This window comes from Lathyrus oleraceus, chromosome 3 (genome assembly GCF_024323335.1).
Source record: "Lathyrus oleraceus cultivar Zhongwan6 chromosome 3, CAAS_Psat_ZW6_1.0, whole genome shotgun sequence".
NCBI lineage: Eukaryota > Viridiplantae > Streptophyta > Magnoliopsida > Fabales > Fabaceae > Lathyrus > Lathyrus oleraceus.
In genome coordinates, this window is record NC_066581.1 from 168,876,300 (window position 1) to 168,899,095 (window position 22,796).

The window sequence follows — 22,796 nt, forward strand, 5'->3', positions numbered from 1 at the left end:
TCAGATCAAGATGGCGCCAGAAGACATGGAAAAGACGACATTCATTACACCCTGGGGCACGTTCTGCTATAAGGTGATGCCATTTGGGCTGAAGAATGCCGGTGCTACCTATCAGAGGGCCATGACGACTCTCTTTCATGACATGATGCACAAAGAGATTGAAGTGTATGTGGATGATATGATTGCGAAGTCGCAGACAGAAGAGGAGCACCTGGTAAATCTGCAGAAGTTGTTTGACAGGTTGGTCAAGTTCAAACTGAGGCTGAACCCAAACAAGTGTACGTTTGGTGTGAGATCAGGGAAGCTGCTAGGCTTCATTGTCAGTGAGAAAGGGATTGAGGTTGATCCAGCGAAAGTCAAAGCCATTCAGGAGATGCCTGAACCGAAAACCGAAAAGCAGGTTCGTGGGTTTTTAGGGAGATTGAATTATATCGCAAGGTTCGTATCTCACCTAACTGCCACGTGTGAACCGATTTTCAAATTGCTTAGAAAGAATCAGGCCATCAAATGGAATGATGATTGTCAGAAAGCTTTTGACAAGATAAAAGAGTATTTACAGAAACCTCCAATCCTGATCCCTCCAGTTCCAGGGAGGCCACTGATAATGTACCTATCAGTCACAGAGACTTCGATGGGGTGTGTATTGGGGCAGCATGACGAGTCTGGTCGAAAAGAGCATGCCATATACTACCTTAGCAAAAAGTTTACCGACTGTGAAATCAAATATTCACAGCTTGAGAAAACTTGCTGTGCTTTGGCCTGGGCTGCTCGCCGACTGAGGCAGTATATGCTGAATCATACTACCTTGTTGATTTCTAAGATGGATCCAGTCAAATACATCTTTGAGAAGCCGGCTCTCACTGGACGTGTTGCCCGTTGGCAGATGATCTTAACAGAATATGATATCCAGTACACGTCGCAGAAAGCTATCAAAGGTAGTGTTTTGTCAGACTATCTCGCCGAACAACCGATTGAGGACTATCAACCTATGATGTTTGAATTCCCTGATGAAGACATCATGTATCTAAAGATGAAAGATTGTGACGAGCCTCTTGTCGAGGAAGGACCGGATCCTGATGACAAGTGGACACTGATGTTTGATGGGGCTGTGAATGTGAACGGTAATGGTGTTGGTGCAGTGCTGATCAATCCTAAAGGTGCTCATATACCTTTTTCTGCCAGATTGACTTTTGATGTCACCAACAACGAAGCTGAGTACGAGGCTTGTATCATGGGAATAGAGGAAGCCATTGATTTGAGAATCAAAACTCTTGACATATTTGGAGATTCCGCTCTAGTGATCAATCAGGTCAATGGAGACTGGAATACGAATCAGCCTCATTTGATTCCGTATAGAGATTACACCAGAAGAATACTGACGTTCTTCAAGAAGGTGAAGTTGTATCATGTCCCTCGGGATGAAAATCAGATGGCTGATGCTTTGGCTACTTTATCCTCTATGATAAAAGTTCATTGGTGGAATCATGTACCACATGTTGCAGTGAATCGACTCGAGAGGCCTGCGTATGTGTTTGCAGCCGAGTCTGTTGTTGTGATTGATGAGAAACCGTGGTATTATGACATCAAGAACTTCCTCAAAACGCAGGAGTATCCTGAGGGTGCATCGAAGAACGACAAGAAAACCCTGAGAAGGCTAGCTGGAAGCTTTTATCTGAATCAGGATGACGTGTTGTACAAGAGGAACTTTGACATGGTCTTGCTCAGATGCGTGGATAGACACGAAGCAGACATGTTGATGCAAGAAGTGCACGAGGGTTCGTTTGGTACCCATGCTGGTGGTCATGCAATGTCAAAGAAATTGTTGAGAGCCGGTTATTACTGGATGACTATGGAATCCGATTGTTTCAAATACGCTCGGAAGTGCCATAAGTGTCAAATATATGCTGATAAGGTGCATGTACCACCAAGCCCGTTGAATGTCATGAACTCGCCTTGGCCGTTTGCTATGTGGGGCATTGACATGATTGGGAAAATTGAGCCTACTGCTTCGAATGGACATCGCTTCATCTTGGTTGCGATTGATTACTTCACCAAATGGGTGGAGGCAGCTTCCTATGCCAATGTTACCAAACAAGTGGTTGCCCGGTTCATCAAGAAGGAGATCATCTGTCGTTACGGAGTTCCCGAGAGAATCATTACTGACAATGGTTCGAATCTCAATAACAAGATGATGAAAGAGCTTTGCAGAGATTTCAAGATCGAACATCACAATTCTTCTCCTTACAGACCAAAGATGAATGGTGCTGTAGAGGCAGCTAACAAGAATATCAAGAAGATTGTGCAAAAGATGGTCGTGACGTACAAGGATTGGCATGAGATGCTACCTTTCGCTTTGCATGGGTACCGTACCTCAGTGCGTACGTCGACCGGGGCAACCCCTTACTCCCTCGTGTATGGTATGGAAGCAGTCCTACCAGTTGAAGTGGAGATCCCTTCTCTGAGGGTATTATTGGATGTCAAGCTGGACGAAGCCGAGTGGATTCATACAAGGTTTAATGAGTTAAGCCTTATCGAAGAGAGACGGCTAGCAGCTGTGTGCCATGGGCAGTTATATCAGAGAAGGATGAAGCGAGCCTTTGATCAGAAAGTGCGTCCTCGGACATTTCAAACTGGTGATCTAGTTTTGAAGAGGATCCTTCCTCCCGGTACAGATAACAGGGGCAAGTGGACTCCTAATTATGAAGGTCCATATGTTGTGAAAAAGGTCTTCTCCGGTGGAGCCTTGATGCTTACAACAATGGATGGTGAAGATTTTCCGTCCCCTGTTAACTCAGATGTAGTCAAAAAATACTTCGCGTAAATTGACCCGCTGGACAAAAAGAACAAAAGAAGTCCAGGCAAAAAAGGGCATCCCGGCGAACCAAAAAACAGAAAGAAAAGGTTCGGGCAAAAATTAGGGATATAAATGAAAAGAATTGGTACACCCGGTAAGTCGAAAACCCGCAAGGGCGACTTAGGCAAAAATGGGTATCCTGGTGGATTGAAAACCTGAAAGGGCGATCCAGCCAAAAGAGGGATTAAAGCGAAGGCTACAGGCTGAGTTATCTGTACATCATCTCGCTTTGTCAGCTGCCATCTCGAAAGATGTGATCGGTCCAGTCATTCTTCTCAGAAAGCAAGGAGTTGGGAGGAAAACTGATGATCTGTGAGTTATAACAGAATTGGGAAATAGTGGATGCCGTATTCACATTGCCATTAGGATAGTTTATTTTCCTTTTGTGCGCAATTACCTCTTTCTAGGAATTGCTTCCCGATGTATTCGCCTTTTCAGGCACATTTTCAATCAATAAAAGTCGTTATTCAGATAAATAGCTCTCTTGTTTTTATTTTACTGTTTTGTTTGCGAAAACGTCCGAATTTTTGATAAACATTGCATATAATAAAACATGAAGGCTTAACAATAACCTGCAGAAGGATAAAACATTTGAAAATCATTTTGAATGTTGAGGACACTTGAGCCTATCTTGTCCATGTGCCCTTGGGGCATTGTGTTGTGCTGTATTGCAGGTCGACATCTGTAAGCTTTTCCCCAGCCCGTTCTTCTCGGAGCAAGTTTGATATCTGTCAAAGTCGTATTCCCCTGCAGAGGTGTCTGTGGATGGTATCTTCTTTCCCCAGCAGATCTAAGGATTGCCTACCTCTAGCAGGCTTGTGTTGGCAGGTTCCCCAGCTAAGATCCCCGCTGAGTGCCTGGCGGACGTTTCCCCAGGAATTCCCCCGGCGGAGTTTGTCATGAGAATGTTGTTCCCCAGCAGTTGGGTTTGTGATACGTTATCCCCAGCACGGCCGTGAGTGCTTCTCCCCAGCAGGGTTGTGAAGGTCTGTCTCCAGTATGATATGATGTGCTATCATCCCCACCAGAGTTGTTCTCCTCAGCAGAGTGGTGTGGGTTCGTTCTTCAGCAAGTTCCCCGAGCGGAGCGGGTTTCAAAGAAATATTTCTCCAGCAGAGTTCATCCTACTTGTGGATTGGATGGGTTCCCGCGGCAGATCAGTATTGGCATCCCCAACTGAGCTTAGTCTACCTGTGGATTGGGTGGATCGTCCCCAGGGGAGTAGTGGTTATTCCCCGAAGCAGAGCTGTTCTACCTAAGGTTTGGTGGAATCTTCCCCAGTGAAGTCGCTTTATCAATCTCTGGTAAAGTGATCTTGTTACTCCTCAATGAGTAGCATCCCTGAAGAGCTGCTTAGTGTCAGCTTCCCCAGCTGAGTAGTGTTTGCTTCCCAAGTGGAGTCCCCTAGCGGAGTGGAGTCCTGTGAAGGATGTCCCCAGCGAGGTCTATCCCGTTCCCGGCAACAGTTTTGTTTCTCCAGCATGAGTGAGGAGTCGGTGCTTTCTCCGCAAAGCATCCCCAAATGAAGGCTCTCCCCGCAGAGTATTCCTCAGCCAGAATATCCCCGCAGAGTTGGAGTACCTGATCCTTTGGCTCCGTAGCCAGGATGCATTTGCATTTTGCATATAGTAATCATTGCATCCTCAAAACGCGTAGCATTTCCATTCAATATGGAGCATTACGCCATAGAAAAATTCAAACATATGCATTCATGTGTTCCGAAACCTGTCAGACCGTATCCCCGGCAGAGGCGGAGGTTCGTTTAACTTGTACAGCATGTTTGCTACAGTTGCTCCTGATGGCATTCAGGATAATCCCCACAGAGGTTTATTTCCTTCTCCGTTGGTGAAAGGAAAGCATGGTTCTCCCCGGTGAGATCCCCTGCAAGTGTTCGGCCTTGCCCTGTCATCTTGTAGATGCCAGTATCCTGTCAGCACCCGTGTGTGTTGTTTCTTTGGTGTCGGTAAACACCATCTTTCGGTGATTTCCAGTCATGCGTAGTGTCTGGTCTTCTTTGGTGTCGGTAAACACCATCTTTCGGTGATTTCCAGTCATGCGTAGTGTCTGGTCTTCTTTGGTGTCGGTAAACACCATCTTTCGGTGATTTCCAGTCATGCGTAGTGTCTGGTCTTCTTTGGTGTCGGTAAACACCATCTTTCGGTGCTTTCCCAGTCATGCGTAGTGTCTGGTCTTCTTTGATGTCAGTAAACATCATCTTTCGATGTTCGTAACGTCGTCCCTCCCCTAGTGAAGATTCCTCCTCTCCGTTGGTGTCGATAAACGTCGAGTTTTTCCTACGCGTCCGTTGGCGTATAGTTGATATCTTTCCCCACAGGGTCGTCCCCAGAAGTTCCTCCTCTCCGTTGGTGTCGATAAACGTCGAGTTTTTCCTGTGCGTCCTATGACGTATAGTTGATTGTTCCCCGCAGATCATTTGGTAATACCAGATGATTCCCCTCAGAATATTCCTCCTCTCCGTTGGTGTCGATAAACGTCGAGTTTTTCCTAGTCGTCCTATGACGTCTAGTTGTACCTTTCCCCAAGTGGATTTACCTCCCCGTTGGTTTCGATAAACGTTGTGTTTTTCTCATTCGTCCATGAACGTCTGATTGTATACCCCATTCCCAGTCATTCATTAATGTCTGGTTGACTTCCCAACCAGAATTCCCAGTAGACGTCCTATTCGGTTTCCGGTTGTGGTGCCTTTCCCTCGTGAAGTGGCTTTCTCCTTCTCCCTTTCGTCCTATGACGTCTGGCTGAGTTTTCTCCTTCTCCCTTTCGTCCGATGACGTCTGGTTGAGTCTCCCTTTCGTCCTATGACGTCTGGCTGAGTTTTATCCTTCTCCCTTTCGTCCTATGACGTCTGGCTGAGTTTCCTCCTTCTCCGTTGGTGTCGATAAACGTTGAGTCTCCCTTTCGTCCTATGACGTCTTGGCTGAGTTTCCTCCTTCTCCGTTGGTGTCGATAAACGTTGAGTCTCCCTTTCGTCCTATGACGTCTTGGCTGAGTTTTCTCCTTCTCCGTTGGTGTCGATAAACGTTGAGTCTCCCTTTCGTCCTATGACGTCTTGGCTGAGTTTCCTCCTTCTCCGTTGGTGTCGATAAACGTTGAGTCTCCCTTTCGTCCTATGACGTCTTGGCTGAGTTTTCTCCTTCTCCGTTGGTGTCGATAAACGTCGAGCTTCTCCCTTTCGTCCTATGACGTCTGGTCGAGTCTTCCCATTCATCCTATGATGTCTGGTTACCTCTCCGTTGGTCTTGGTAAACGTTGAGTTTTTCCCCATTACGTCCGCTGACGTATGGTTGTATCACTATCCTTCCATTCATCCTATGATGTCTGGTTACCTCTCCGTTGGTCTTGGTAAACGTTGAGTTTTTCCCCATTACGTCCGCTGACGTATGGTTGTATCTCTCTTTCCATTCATCCTATGATGTCTGGTTACCTCTCCGTTGGTTTTGGTAAACGTTGAGTTTTTCCCATTGCGTCCGCTGACGTATGGTTGTATCCTTTCCTGGTTATCCCCAGTAGAGTTGATTTACCTCTCCGTTGGTCTTGGTAAACGTTGAGTTTTTCCTAGTTGTCCGTTGGCATCTAGTTGAGATGATTTCTGTTCCCATGCATCGTGTGTCGGGGTTTGGATGTGGTTGTACCTCAAAAACAAAAAAAAAAAGAGACAATTCCCAGCAGTGTGCAAATTTCTACGGTACTCGGTATTCAATCCCTGTTTACCCTGAAAGTCTGACAGCCGTTACTCTCATCCATTCGGGTTCCCAGTTGATTGAATAGGGGCAGCTGTAGCACCTCAAATTTGCACCCTACCATTGAATACATTCATTTCATATTAGGTCATAGCATTAACAATGTCCACTGCATAACATTGCATTGTCCATTTGCCCAAGTGCAAGCTCAGTTGATGAACTAGGTCAACTGATCAGGAGAATCAGGCAATCAAGCAAGCATGTGCCATCTTCATTGGGACAAAGCCCTAGGGTTGATTTTTTCAAGCTCATATGGTCCAAGGATCATTTTGAAGTGGTTTGGCCAAAGATTGGATGCTCAGAAGTCACCAGTCGTTGTTCAGTCAACCAGAAATCCTAGAAAGTCAACTGTGGTCAACCGCGGTCAACTGTGCCCGATTTTATGGATTGGAAGGTGGGAAATGGTTTGAAAGGCCTCATTCATGTCCATATAAGTCTCATTTGGCATATCAAAGACCAAGGTTGAAGGAATTGAAGTCAGGACAAAAACTGCCAAAAATAGCAGGTGACCTGTAACTGAAGTTTCCAAAAATGGAAAGTTTTTTACCTCAAAAACAGAAGTCCAAGGAAGCTTCAAATGAAAAATTGTTCAACATGACAGTTGTAGATCTTGCTCTCACCTTTCCAAAAAGTCCAAGAACTTGAAAATCCAATGTACGGTTTGCAAGATATGGCTCAGTGAATTTCAGAAAAGACCCGTAATCAGGAGGCCATAACTACCACATACTTTGTCCAAATTGCAAGTTCTTTATATGCACAAACTCCATTTGACATGTACTTCAAGGGTGCATCATTGGACTTTTCCAAAAATGGCCAATGCAAAAAGTCACTTTTCAACTGGACTGTTAATTGAACCAGGGGCAAAATCGTCCAACTTGTGAAATAATTGGAATTTTTGAGTGGGGATTTTTGCAACACCTCACAAATGGCATTTGAAATTTGTTGGAATATTCACAACATGCCTAGGCCTTGTGGTTTGAGAATTGGGTTTGAAAATGAATTGGAAAAAATGGACACATAAGCCATCACATGGTGAAATTGGAAAATATTGGGAATTTGAAAATAAGGCCTATACCAACAGCTCCCAAATGATATTTGTGGTTTGCTCAAAGTGTTAATTTGCTGTTAAGAAGCTTCTAATGATCAAGAGCCAAAATTCCAAATGCATGACATAAGCTCATTTGCACTAATCACCATTTTTTGCTTAATCATCATTAAGGAATGGTTTAAGTGCTTGGTATATATATTTAATCCATAACAGAAATCACAACTAATCATAATTCACCATCACAATTGAGGATCTAATAGAAAATCTCAAAGCCAAAACTCCATTTTCTCTCATTTTCCCTCCAACTCTTCACCAAGAATTTTTGCACCAATTCATCAACCCTCACTGATTTGGTGTTAATTCTTTGCAATCCGTCATATACATGTATTGTTGAATTGCTGTTTGCAGGTTTTGAGCGAAATTCGAGCAAGAAATCGCAGCTGTTGCAAGAAGGCATTTCCATGGCAGCTTGAGAAATCGAGTGATTCGAAGGTGCTCGAGCTGGAATCGCATCATCATTCGCTTTCTACAACCGTATTCAACGTCTGTTTCTGCATCTCGAGCTCGAAATCGCAACGGCGCCGGTACTGCACTCAAGAAGGTCAAGTTTCGCTCATCATCATTTGTCAAATTGTGATAGGGATATTGTAGAACACTTATTGTAGATTGCGTATCAATTTATAGATTGTAATTTCATGGAAGATTGCATGAGTTATTGTCAATTTAAGTTTAGATGCGTTGATTTCCTTTGTTCGATTCGCTCTGTGTAGTAATTTATGGACGAAATCGATTACATATTTGACTTCCTGAGATCGTGCCGGTTCGGTCGGTATGTGGTTCATGCATTTTCATTAAGAATCGCTCGAAACCGTTCTTGCCGTTGAAGAACACACCGGCCACGCGCGAAGAAGAAGAAGCTGGCTGGAAATTTCATGCATTTCGATCTGCTTCCATCCGTTTTCAATTCTTTTTAGTGTTTTTGGATTGCCAGAACCAATCAAAGCCTGCCACCACATTAAAACTAAACGGCAACGTTTTGGCTACAGTATTAATAATTACATCTGTGTCATTGTTGTCACAATTAATTAGAATAAATCCAAATAAATCTTAAATAAATATTAAATAATTATTTAAAAACTTCTAAAAATCACAAAATGGCCAACTTTAATCCAAAAAAATCAAAGATTTTTTGTTAATCATCATTTTTTCTCTACTATTTTATAGATACAAAATTAAAAATGTTGCTTGGAAAAATATAAATTGACCTAGAGATATCTTTAATGTATACCATTTTCATATGCTTTGCCATTTTAATTATAGAGACCACATGCTTAATCCAAACTAAGTGAAATTTGAGATATTGATTCTTGACATCCTCCTGGATTTTTTGACATAGGTTTGGTAATTTTTAGGCCTATGGTTTATTATATATGAATTATTGAATTTGGATGTGTAAATATGTGACATAGTTTGATAGGCTATATTCCCCTAATTGTTTACCATGCTTCCCTCTGGCCAATGGCCTTGAATTTTTGCATGAAGCTTGTTTAACATGTTAACATCCCCTGTGAATTTTTGTGGATTTTTACAATCCATTTTCGATTTGATTCATATTTTCCTTGCGGCTTATCATTTTTGAACCTAGCTAGTGACACATTCTTATTCATGTTGCCATATTCTCATGCCTTGTCCAATGACCATGAAAATTGATGACATAGTTCCCAACACATTAATGTAGCATTTGGCTTTGGTCCTACTGATTTATAATGCACCATTACTGTTTACCATTAGATTGAAGTGGGTGCATAATTGTAGGCTTCATTTGATGTTGTTTTTGCATGCCTTGTTATGTGTAATTAATTCCTATTGATCTACTAGTCCAAATGACTTGAAAATTAACATGTGGCTTGCTGAATGCCTTCTGGTTAGAATGTAATTTTTGTGGATTTTTTGGTGCCATTTTGGCATTTATTTGGATGTGATCTTGCTGGTTGCTTGTATGTGGTTTAATATTGCACCTTTTGCCTTCCATGTGGCATAGATTGAAATGTGTACATAGTTTGGATATGGGACCAATTGGGATCCCTTTGTTATTGAAATAGCTTGACTTTGATCATGAATTGGTTGCTGTTTTAACATTTTTCCATCTTTTTGACCCTAGGCTAGTCCTAGTGGTCATGTTACTTACATTTGAAGTTGATTGTGCCTTTTCAGGTTAAGGAGTTAATGATTAAGGAATTTGCTCCACATTTTGGATTGTGTTACTTGACACATATGACTAATGTATTTGTTTTGTAGGATGTTTGGTTCATGTGAGCCTTGTGCTATGCACATCATTATTCGTATAATTGTACTTTGTTAATTGATTCTTATGCTGTTATCTGATTATGAATGGGATGCTGATTATGTTGGATTGTTTCCAGGTACCCTTTAGTCGCTCAGTTCTCTTAAGAACTTGCTTTGCTTTGCTTAAAAAGCAATTGGCATTGAGGTATAGAACTTTCTTCTTCATGTAGTCTGGAGACCCGGCTGTTACCGGGCCGGGCAAAACTGTCTGAAGTCCTCCTTAAGAGGCAATGCTTGTGTATGTTTATATTTGTCCTAAGCAGGGAAAGTCCTCATTTGAGGCAATTGGTGGAAGGTAGGGATAAGCAATCTATCCCCCACTATTCAGTGAGTCTTCTCCTTGCTCCCATTACATGGTTGTAGCATTGAGATCCAAGCCCAAGATCTTGTACATTGTACAGTCGAGTCTATGTCCTGAGCGTAGAAGGGTCCCCCCATTCTGGACCCACGCTCCCTTGTCTGATGCTCTCTCTGACTTGAGATAGAAGCAATGAGGCACACCCCTCATCACCTTTCATCTGGCTTCACCTTAGCCCCTCAATGGCAAGGTTAAGAGCCAACCTGACCCCGATACAGAGGCTTGTTTGTTGAGGTTGATATGACCCCTCGACTAAAGCCTAGCCTTGATGTTTGAGCCCCTTGTTGGTGTGTTTATTTCATGCTGTATATGTTTGTGTGGTGTGATTGTATCCCCTAGGTTTGCTAGACTCCGCGTAGTCTCGTTTGCATGACAATTAAGGTAGCACGGTTCCTTCGTATAGGACTTCCTTTCTTGCTTGAGCTTTCCTAAAACACAAACAAACATTATCCCCTCTTAAGGATACGTCAACTCCTTCTACTACAGGTGAGTAAGTCTCCAAAGGTCGAGCATCAGGTAGATTGTGTAGTGACGTCGTCCACTTAAAAAACACAAACCAACAGGAATAGTTTAGCCGAACTACGGCAACTCTGATTCTCATGTCCAGATGAGATACGTAGGCACGAGACGCGATGTCTTGTCGAGTTTGACTAACAACTAACACTAATGCTTTTCTCTCGCCCTCGTTGCGATTGAGACCTCCCCTTTCTCTTGCCCTAGTTGCAATCGAGACCCTTCTTCTTCCTGTGTCTTGTTACATGCTGTTGTGTGTTTTGGGTTCGGATGCCGACATAATCCCATCAATTGGTTGTCGGGCTCCATGTTTGCCCTTTTGAGTGCGTTTTGGGTTCGGATGCCGACATAATCCCATCAATTGGTTGTCGGGCTCCATGTTTGCCCTTTTGAGTGCGTTTTGGGTTCGGATGCTGACATAATTCCATCAATTGGTTGTCGGGCTCCATGTTTGCCCTTTTGAGTGCGTTTTTGGTTCGGATGCTGATGTAAGCCCAGTGATTGGCGTTCAGGCTCCATGTTTGCCCTTGCCTCTGTTTGTTTGTGTGCGTGTTAGCCGAGCTACGAATGCTCTGATTCTCCTTCGTCCAAAGGAGATACGTATGCATAGGATGCGATATCCTAGCGAGCATGTGTCGTTTCCCCAGTCCGAACTACTTCGACTCTGATGTCTATGCTTGATAGACTAAGTAGGCCCAGGATGCGATATCCTGCCGAGTCAGTTTCAGTCTGTTTTCCTGTGTCTCTTTCAGCCTGTATAGATGTTTATTTGAGCAGTGTTTTAGCAACCATTTTCCTTCCTATTGTGCGTGGATCCCGTCGAGTACGACGGATGCGTAGGGGTGCTAATACCTTCCCTTCGCATAACCGACTCCCGATCCCATTCTCTTTGGTCGCGAGACCATGTCTTTTCCAGGTTTACTCTGAGCGTTTCCTTTCCCTCTTTTGGGATAAATAACGCACGGTGGCGGCTCTGTTGTTTTCGTTTCCCGCCGGTTTTTCGCGTAATGCGACATTTAGTTTTTCTGTTTCAGCATTTTTCTCAGGCTAAAATCCAGGAAACCAACAACCAAGCTACAGTTAAGGAACCTAACAAATAGCCTATTTGTTAGCACACTAATCTGTGGAAATTAGTTAGAATCCTATGTGGCATTGTTTGTGGAGGTCTTGAGATATTTTAGGAACTAAATATGGAGATATTTTAGGAACTAAGAGATTGAAGACCTTGATTGTAGCAGAAACTTTCTGCTGGTTTTGTAACAGCAAAGAACAAGTTTGCTGCGATTTCTGAAGTCCCAAATCCAGTTGGGTGATTAGGTTATAAATAGCTTATTGTAACCTAGTTTTTGTAAGCCTCTTAGAATGAATTTTTAGGGGTGTGTGTGAGGTAAACCTCCCAATCTATGGGAAGGTTACCATATGTTTCTCAGTGTTCAAAGCTGAGAGTGTTTGTAACTCAAAGCCTGTAGGCAAGAGTGATTATGTGCTTGAACGAAGCTGTGAAGCAAGTTCAAGTTGTTTTAACATTACATTGTATTTGTAGTGATAGGAATGGAAACTGGAGGTTTATATCTAGGAGTTCCTAGGTATAAATTGCATTGGGTAGAGATTAAGTGAAGAGTTGTAAACGGGGGAGTTTAACTCTGAATTAATACTGCTGATAGTGGATCTTCTTCCTGGCTTGGTATGCCCCCAGACGTAGGTGAGTTGCACCAAACTGGGTTAACAATTGCTTGTGTTTTTACCTTCTGCACACTATATTTTGTCTGTTATAACTCAGTCTGGTTTTAGTCTGTTTATGAAGGGAATAACAGATATGACACATAGCCTGCAGTCTGAATGTAAAACAGAATGTTATGACATTCACCATTGACTGCTGATATTGATGGACTGGTTGGTCTGTTACAGTTCACTCATCTGTAATGTTAGGACAGGTGATGTTCAAACCAATGTTGAGACATCATGCTGATAATTGGGCAGGATAAATAAACATAAGGGCTATGTTTGATCTCTACTGTGTGTTTGCACTAGATGGACAGAACTAGGTGTTCCTCCATTCTAGGGTGATATAGAAGTAGATGTCGTGACATCTGTGAACGTGTGCATATTAGTACAAGGTTTAATAACTGTCTTGCAGTATTAGTTACAATGTTGGATCAGATGTCATGACTTGGAGTAGAACATCTGAAATCTGACTACACCAGAATTTCAAATGGTATCAGAGCAGGCATCTTGTTCTGTTTCTGGCTGAGATCCATGGGTGATACTTTCTGTTATCTTGCAAGGAGTTATGTTAGTACTGATGGTGGAACCGTTGGAAGGTTCTGTGATTCATCTGAATGGTCCCTTGAAGTAGGTGGATGGACTGTTCATGACTGGAATGGTATGTACCTGTCTCTGGAGGTTCGCAATTGGCCTTTGTGTGGGACAGCTGTGCCAGTATTGAATCACATTCAAACTTGGTATGGTCTTGGAGGCTGATCTGGTGAAGTGTGTGTTCATAGGTTGAGTGGTATTATGATTTCCGCTGCATAATACTTGGCAAAACGCAAACTCTGATGTAGTTTCCCCTCATACGGATGAAAGGTTGTTGCATTCAAGATTTCATCATAATCTACTGAAGATGTCAAAGATACTTGAGTATCCTCAAGTCCACTCATCATGACGTTCTCACTTCAGGATGATAAGAATCACCTAATCACTGATTCTTTTACTCTCTTGGGTAGTGTATATGAAGACCTTGAAGTCCTTCAAGGAGGGTTTGTTCCAAGGAGGTGGAACTAATGTTCTATGGGATGTTAGAACATGTTGTTCAACAAGTATGCAGCTACTAGTTGAAGAGCAGATGTTGTTTAGGTGTCAAACAAAGGGATACTTTTGTTTGGAACCTACTCCTGACCTGGAAGAGGAGACATTTGTGTGAGCTAAGTTGACAAGGGTAGGGTCAACTGTGTGTATGCTCAAGAAGGTCACTTTTAGAAGTCTGATCTCTAGAAGTGAAGCTGGTTGAGATGTGACATTGTGCAATCCCTGTTGTGTGCCTTATTCCTGTAGACTGATCAGGGTTGGATAGTTGTTCCCTGAAGTACTATGGTGTCCTGGAAGACAAGTCCCCTGGATGATAGAAGTCAATAATGGGGTAACCTGACTGTTATTCCATTTAAGAGGATTGGGACCATGAATCTTGTTATTCAAACACCACGATCAGAAGTGGCAGTTCTTTCAAGGAGTGAGAATATGAAGATTCAGAAGTTGGTTGAGGTAGTATGCTCTGGCAATGCATATCTACTATTGACTGGTGTTGTTTTCGTTCACTAGTACGTATGGTCAGCTGAAGTCTGATTGGAGTGATTGGAGTATGTATAGGTATAACTCATAGAGTTAGGTGCCACTGGTAGGGATGGTGTATGTCATGTTGAGACATGTCTGTACAATGCATGGATATTGGTGTGGAGTGTCCATGATTGTTAATTTGAGGGGGAGTTTGGCTAACCTCCTCACGTTTGGTCAGCCTAGGGTTTGGTTGGCTGTTGACCTGTGTCACATGGGTTTTGGCTGTTGTGTGACACATTTGCAAGGAAGAATTCATCTCTCTCATTCCTAAGGGTGAATTTAATTTGAGAAGATTTTCAAAACTGTTGAAGTGCTTGCAAGCAGAAGATGTGACACTAGAAGAGTAGTTTCAAAGTAGTCTTATGGTGGAAGTATCTGAAAGGAATATTGGGAAAGGATTTAAGATCAATGTCAACTTGTGCCAAGTACAAGTATTTAATTGATTATCCTTGGAGCTCAAGATAACTGATGTTCTTAAAGATGTTGGAACATCTCTTCTTCAAGACCCTGTGCAGAATCACAGGAAGGATAGTACATTGGTTTATGATCTATCTCTTTGGTGGGCAGCAAAAGCATATGATCTCTGAAAAGGTTTCCTGGCAAGAAACATGTTCAGCCTTGGTGTGTACAAGAAGAAGAAGACATCATAGTCTTGATGGTGGTTACTTGGATCAGTTTATCTCTGATCTAAGTAAGGAAGTGCATTGGCTAATGCACACTGTGAAGTTAAGAACAAGTGGCAGCACTCTTAACATCATGGAAACAGCCTTGCTTTAGGAAGTGGAATCATTGGTATAGCTGAAGGGTTAGTTTCTAACTGGTCCTTCTGAAGACTCATGCATCAGTGTCTGATGTCTTTGGAAAAGAAGCAGGAATTCATCAAGGTGTGAGCTTGGATGACTTAACTGCAAACCTGCAGGATGGAGGTTGTTTACTCAAACTTGGTTCCACAATCAAGTCTATGAGAACATTGAACTCTTGTTCTGTGAAGGGAGGAAATTCTTTCAAGTGGCAGAAGAAGGAGCTGAATTCAACAGTTAGATGTCAAAACACAATGTTATGACATTTGGTTCAACATCAGATTCTTAGTTGGTGAAGTGGCACATCAACTTGAGATAGAAGGGTCTACAGGGTTGTAGATTGGATACTTCAAAAAGGTCGTCCTCGTTGCAGTTCTTTGGAGTTGCTGGATAGAAAGGATGTTACATGTTCATGTCTTAGAAAATCTAAGTTTTGTTCAACATGTAGCTTGAAGTTCAAGTCTCACTTGGAAGGTCAGAATATCTTTGGGAGAGGTCTGATAGACGTGGAGATGTCAAATAATGGCATTTGACTTTTTCATATGAGGATTCATGAAGGAGGTAATCAACCAGTGGCATTTGGTCTATCTCAGAAGTGAGTTCGAAGAATCAAGATAATCCACATATGGCAGCTGATTATTCTTGAGGAAAGTCTGAGACAAATTACTTTTGAGCAGAAAAGTAGTAAGTTGAAGACAAAAGGAGGTGTTTTCTATTCATCTCTTGGAGCTTGTGGTAGGAGCTCTGAGCTATCTATGGAAGATTATCTCTCGTAATGGGATGAGAATGTATATGTCCCAATTTATGTTTGGGTTCTTTTGGATCAAGCTGGTGACTCAGTGATATCTGAAGATTATCAGATGGTGTTCTTTGTCATGTTGTGAAGGATGTCCTAACTAATGTTAGAACATTTTGTGAAGTGGTTTCCTGTTCTGGTTAGAAGAGAGATTGACACAGAGTGTGGATGTGTTCAGCCAAGAGGGTTGAACAGAGGGTGTGCTCTTGAAGACATGAAGATGAGTCTTATGTTTTCCATTCATCAAGTGGTTTGGGTTCTCTTTGAATCAGGAAGTATGTGAAGGTCCAACTTTGGGGTGTTGGATATGTTCATGTGTGATCTCCAAGTTTCAAGAGGAGAGTTGGTTGTTCATGACAGGGGGAGTTCTGTCTTTGTGCTGCAAGTAATCATCAAGCTTGTGGTCTATGTGTTCTCAGATAACAAGGTATGACACCTGATATACCTGCTGTGAAGACAGTGTGTGACTACTTGATCAAAGTTGTGAAGCAAGATCAAGTGGGTAGTGTCTTGATCAAAGTTGTAAAGCGAGATCAAGAGGGGGTATTCTTGATTGAAACTGTGAAGTAAAATCAAGATTATGTATCTGTCACTTGTGTGTAATTCTGTTTATGTTGGTCTGTAATTTAAAGTGTTGCTTTGGCAACATTTTTGACAAAAAGGGGGAGTAACACCTGTGATGCCCCATGACAACAGAGTGTTTTGCTAAACAGATATTGAAGATCCTCCAAGCCAGAGGTAGTGCTGTAGCTGAGGTTCCACTTCTATGAGTGTGAGTTATGTGTGCGGCAATTAGAAGTTTTTATTTAACTTCTGTATGTGTGCTGTTATGTGAAGTTTTTATTTAACTTCCATCTGTGTGAGTGTGTTGTTACTCTGAGTGTATTAGCTAGGTTAATTTCCTGCTAGATGTGTGTTTTCCGCTGCTATGGACTCTGTTGTGAAGCCAAAGTGTTTTAGCCAAAAATTTGCCAAAGGGGGAGTTTGTAGATGTTTGATTGGCTGCATTGTATGGTAAAACACTAGCTGGATTCTAATGCCTTGACTGATGTCATGACATGCTGTGAAGGTGTTTGTGTGACTGCATTGTAGGTTAGAATATCTAGCTGTACTCTGATGTCTTGACTGATGTCATGACACACTTGAGTAGTTTACTGCAGGATTAGCTAATACAGGATTCATTGAATGTCAAACTGGATGTTATGACATTCATCCCTGTCAGCAGATACTGAGGAATAGAACAGTTGGTGTTCTGTTAGAACTCAGTATTTATTTTCAGTCTGGTGATCAAGGAAATACCAGATCTGGCATAAGGCCTACTGTCTGAATGTCAAACTGGATGTTATGACATTCATCATTGACAGCATATACTGAACAATAGACATAGTGGTGTTCTGCTACACTTCAGTATGTTTATCAGTCTGTTCTTCAAGAGGATAACAGAACTGACTTAAGGATAAATATGTAAATGTCAAATTGGATGCTTTGACATTTATTAATGTAAGCTGTTACTGTAGAATGGACAGATTGGTCCTGTACAGTTCAGCAAATTTGTACAGTCTGTTTTCAGGAAAAACAGACTTAGCATATGGACCTTGATGTCAAGATGAATGTTGTGACATTCATTCCTGACAGCATATGCTATATTGTAGGTTGTTTAATTTTTCTGTTTCAGCATTTTTCTCAGGCTAAAATCCAGGAAACCAACAACCAAGCTACAATTAAGGAACCTAACAAATAGCCTATTTGTTAGCACACTAATATGTGGAAATTAGTTAGAATCCTATGTGGCATTATTTGTGGAGGTCTTGAGATATTTTAGGAACTAAATATGGAGATATTTTAGGAACTAAGAGATTGAAGACCTTGATTGTAGCAGAAATTTTCTGCTGGTTTTGTAACAGCAAAGAACAAGTTTGCTGCGATTTCTGAAGGCCCAAATCCAGTTGGGTGATTAGGTTATAAATAGCTTATTGTAACCTAGTTTTTGTAAGCCTTTTAGAATGAATTTTTAGGGGTGTGTGTGAGGTAAACCTCCCAATCTGTGGGAAGGTTACCATGTGTTTCTCAGTGTTCAAAGCTGAGAGTGTTTGTAACTCAAAGCCTGTAGGCAAGAGTGATTATGTGCTTGAACGAAGCTGTGAAGCAAGTTCAAGTTGTTTTAACATTACATTGTATTTGTAGTGATAGGAATGGAAACTGGAGGTTTCTATCTAGGAGTTCCTAGGTATAGATTGCATTGGGTAGGGATTAAGTGAAGAGTTGTAAACGGGGGAGTTTAACTCTGAATTAATACTGCTGATAGTGGATCTTCTTCCTGGCTTGGTATGCCCCCAAACGTAGGTGAGTTGCACCGAACTGGGTTAACAATTGCTTGTGTTTTTACCTTCTGCACACTATATTTTGTCTGTTATAACTCAGTCTGGTTTTAGTCTGTTTATGAAGGGAATAACAGATATGACACATAGCCTGCAGTCTGAATGTAAAACATAATGTTATGACATTCACCATTGACTGCTGATATTGATGGACTGGTTGGTCTGTTACAGTTCACTCATCTGTAATGTTAGGACAGGTGATGTTCAAACCAATGTTGAGACATCATGCTGATAACTGGGCAGGATAAATAAACATAAGGGCTATGTTTGATCTCTACTGTGTGTTTGCACTAGATGGACAGAACTAGGTGTTCCTCCATTCTAGGGTGATATAGAAGCAGATGTCGTGACATCTGTGAACGTGTGCATATTAGTACAGGGTTTAATAACTGTCTTGCAGTATTAGTTACAATGTTGGATCAGATGTCATGACTTGGAGTAGAACATCTGAAATCTGACTACACCAGAATTTCAATGACGGTTACTTTTCCGTGGTTTTCTACCCAGTATCCGGTAGATGTAATCCCCTCTTTGACGGTTATCATTATCCGATATTCGGTATTGATATTCCCTCCCTCTTTCGGATAATTGCTCTGATTAAGCAATTTTATCCCCAGTGGGTCCTCTTTCATTTACCGTTTGCCGGTGATGTTTGTTACTCCCCTTTTTTTTGAGCATATCTCCCAATAATCGGTGATATGTCTCCTGGATCGTTGCCTTTGTCAATGTATCCCCGGTGAGTCAGCTCTCATTTATCCTTTGTTGGTAATGATTGTTTCTCCCTTTGATTGGTCATCATTATATACCTCGTTTTGGTATCCCAATGCCTTTTCTCTCTCGGTTGATTTATCCTTTATTAACCCAGTAACCGGTTGTGGATAATCTTCCATGCGAGTATATTATCTACGTTCTGATGGTAATAGATAATATATCTTATGCACTCTTTGGTTGAAGTCTTCTGTCCTTCCCCATTCGAGTAAGATTCGTATTCCCTTGGCGGAATCGAATGTCCATCCTATAAGTCGAGTTTTCTTTTTCAGCCCTCTTTTCGGATGATGAGTGTCTTGGGAATATTCCCCAATTCACGCCTCGGTTGATTTATCCTTTATTAACCCAGTAACCGGTTGTGGATAATATTCCATGCGAGTATATTATCTACGTTTTGACGGCAATAGATAATATATCTCATGCACTCTTTGGTCGAAGCCTTCTGTCCTTCCCCATTCGAATAAGATTTGTATTCCCTTAGCGGGATCGAATGTTCATCCTGTAAGTCGAGTTTGCTTTTTCAGCTCTCCTTTCGGATGATGAGTGTCTTGGGAATATTCCACAATTCACGCTTTGGTTGGTCACCTATTATATGCCCAGTAACTGGTATCCCTGGTGTTCCTTCCTTCTGCTCCCTATTATGACTTTGGTCCCCTGTGGAGTCAGATTTTCCTGAGTTGAGATATACCTTTTTAGGTCCTCCTCAGATGATTTGGTTGATTGATATCTCTCACCCTTATACCGGTCTTAGATATTCATTCTTCCCGAGCTTGTTGTTCTCTCACCCTTATACCGGTGATCAGATCACATGTCTCATTGAGCTTGTTACCCAGTAATTGGTAACACCTCATCCCGCTGCTCCCCCCAGGAGAGTCATTTTTTAAGACATCCCCAGCGAAGTCCCTTAGTGGATTGTTTTTGTCCGGATTTTTATCTGAGGTATCCATTGCGGATAGTTTTGTTGTGTTGGCATATTCCCCAATACATGCATTTTCCCCGGCAGGGATGTTTTGTTCATATCTTTCCCCAGCTTGAGTCCGGATTTTTATCCGAAGTATCCATTGCGGATAGTTTTGCTATGTTGGCATATTCCCCAACACATGCATCTTTGAGTCAGCTTGAGTCTTTCCAATGGATTTATTCCCTTTGGAAACTCTTTTCCCCAGTGTCAAGTCGTGACTTGCTCACGCGGTTTCAGTCCTTTACTCCCCTAGCTTTGAGTCGTGACCTGCTCACGCATTTCCTTTTCTATCCCCATGAGAGTCCACGATAGAGTCTTTATCCCTAATGGGTGTGTTACTCCTATGGATTGTCAATTTCTTCTGGTATTTTCTTCTTTGTGGACACTTATCCCCACAGAGTTTTGTTTGTTTTGCATCATGAGGTCTCTTAGGGACCAAAATTTGTCTCTTTGTTATTATTTAAGCCCATTCTACCTCGTCGAGACGAAGATTTTAACCTTCACTTCTCCGGCTAGAATGACCTTAAATAGGGGCATTTGTAAGACCCCAATTTTGTCCCTAAGATCCCTCATGGCATCATAGCATTGCATTGCATAGCCTCAAGGATCATTGAGCATCTTGGCTCCCTTTCCCTTTGGGTAGGGATCTCTTGTGAGTGGTTTAAGATCACCAGGAATGCTTGAATTGTATATCATTTCTTTTCTTGTTTTGTTTACTAACCAAAAGCACAAAAATATGTCATTTACATTTTTGTTTGTAGCTCAAGCAAGCACCAGGTCAAGAGCTTCAAGAAGACCCTTTGTGCAAGAGATGAGGTATTTTTCTTGAGATGAGGATCACATGATCATTATAAAGAGCTTACATGAGCTAGGGTTCCATTTTGAAGCCATTTCATCAAGAGATAAAGGCTCAAGTTCATCAAGGCATTTCAAGGTCATCTAAGGACCAAAAAGTCAACTGTGCAGTCAACTGAGGGCTATGAGGTGGGGGAAATGAGTTGAGACACCTCAATCATGTTCAAATGAGGCTTATTCATCATTTTAATCATCCATCTTGAAGATTCAAAGGTCATGGCAAAAGTTACTAAAAATGGAAAATGACCTATAATTCAAAGTTTCCAAATTTGGCAAGTTTTTAGTCAACATTCAACTTGACTTGTCAATGTCAAAGAAGTTTCAAATGGATTTTTTTGGTGAACATGAAAGTTGTAGATCTTTGTCTCCCCTTTCCAAAAAGTCCTAATTCATGTCCATGTGATGAATGGTAGAGAAGTTATGGTCATTTCATCACAAGGTGTGCATGGAAATTCAAAATGGCATAACTTTTTATACAAAGCTCCAATTTGGTCCATTCTTTTTGCAAAATGCTCCTCTTGATCAAGACATTTCAAATGAACCTTTGCCATGCATGGGAAGAGTGTGTATGCTCATCATTTCTCATGTGATCATTTTGGAGGGAATTTCCATAATTCAAATTTTGCTTATGATACAAGCAAAATACCACTTCCATCATGATCCTTGGTTGATTTTAAGTGAAATCCAAGCTTAACATGGGACTGTACACGTGTGTTTTGGACATGCTAGCTTCATTTGCATTTTTGCACTTTGCTTGAAATCTCACTAATCATGACTAAACAAAGGCTAATGTGATTATCATTGTGATTAGTATGGAGTACAAAAGCCAAACCCTAACCATAACCACCATAACAGAAAATTTCAGATCAAAAATTCAAGAATTCTCTCATTTTTCTCTCTCTTCGAATTTCCAATTTCTCCACACAAACACCAAATATTTTTGTAGATTCTTGATCATCATGCTTCATTGAGCAAGAATCAACCATTGGTTTGAGCAATTCAGTCCAGATTCGAGCAGTTCAAGTGCAAACTCATAGCAATGGAAGTTAGAAATTGAGCTAGATCCAGGTGGTTTCAATTGTTTCTTTGTGCACAAAGCTTCAAGGCAAGGTCAAAGGAGTAGATCTGGAGCTTTTGAGCTGTTGATAACACATGTACAGCAACCTTCATTTCCAGGTGAGTTGAAATTCGATCTCTCTTTTTGCCAATTTCATGTCATAGATGTGTAGATCTTGCTTTGTGGAGTATGTATATATGTTTAGATTTGAAAATAATCAAGTATTGAGCCTGTATGATGAACTTCAAGTTTAGATCTAGGAAATGTTTTCGTTCGATCTGGAAAATACATGAGGAATTAGGATGTTTTGATTTGATATTTGGAATGTATGTTGAATGGTGGTTCGAATGGTATATGATTTGTGCATTTCTGGAAATTTTTGGTTGAGACTCGCCGGAATCGTGCCGGAGAAAACGACCGGAGACTGTAGCTCCGGCGTCTGGTTATTTTAGGGTTTGGTCCTACGTGTTTGCCTCGTGCGTTCCATGTGGCGCTGGCGTGTGTGTTTGATTGGCCATGAATTGTTTGACCTTGCCATGTGTGTGCGTTGAATCTGATTGTGCATGCTGACGCGTTTAATGAAATGCGGCGTTTTGCTAGTTTGAATGTGGTCCATTGGATTGCCAGGCGCGCCAAGATCTACGGCTCATGTATTTTCTGAATTGATTCAAATAATTTCTTTTCCCTCCATTTTATTTGTTTATTCCATTTATTTTGTTCACCTTAGAAAATTCATTAAAAATAGAAAAATGATCCAATTTAATCCCAATTTTTTTTCATAATTTTGTTTTGATGTCTAGTTTTTTTTGGTATTATTTTCATGATTTTTTGATGTCTGGATTTTTATTTGGATATTTTTGATTGGACATTGTGTTAATTTGATATGTTGTGTTCATTGCCTTGTGAAATCTTCATCTTTGAGCCAATTGATCCTATGTTTTGCATGCTTAATGATCATACATGATGTGAAT

The 22,796-nt window shown here is 41.5% G+C and overlaps 1 protein-coding gene across 3 annotated transcripts in view; it reads left to right on the top strand.

Moving 5' to 3' along the window:
* Positions 1 to 22,796, top strand: part of LOC127126039 (uncharacterized) — a 36,006-nt gene that overhangs the window by 10,735 nt on the left and 2,475 nt on the right. Inside the window, exons 1-2 of one of the 3 annotated variants that reach the window (XR_007804882.1) lie at positions 12,017 to 12,463; positions 18,034 to 21,944. The gene's annotated coding sequence lies outside the window, so the exon portion shown is untranslated. Of the gene's footprint in view, positions 1 to 10,083; positions 10,152 to 12,016; positions 21,945 to 22,796 lie in introns of those variants that run through there. The other 2 variants (XR_007804881.1, XR_007804880.1) reach the window with 2 other exon arrangements.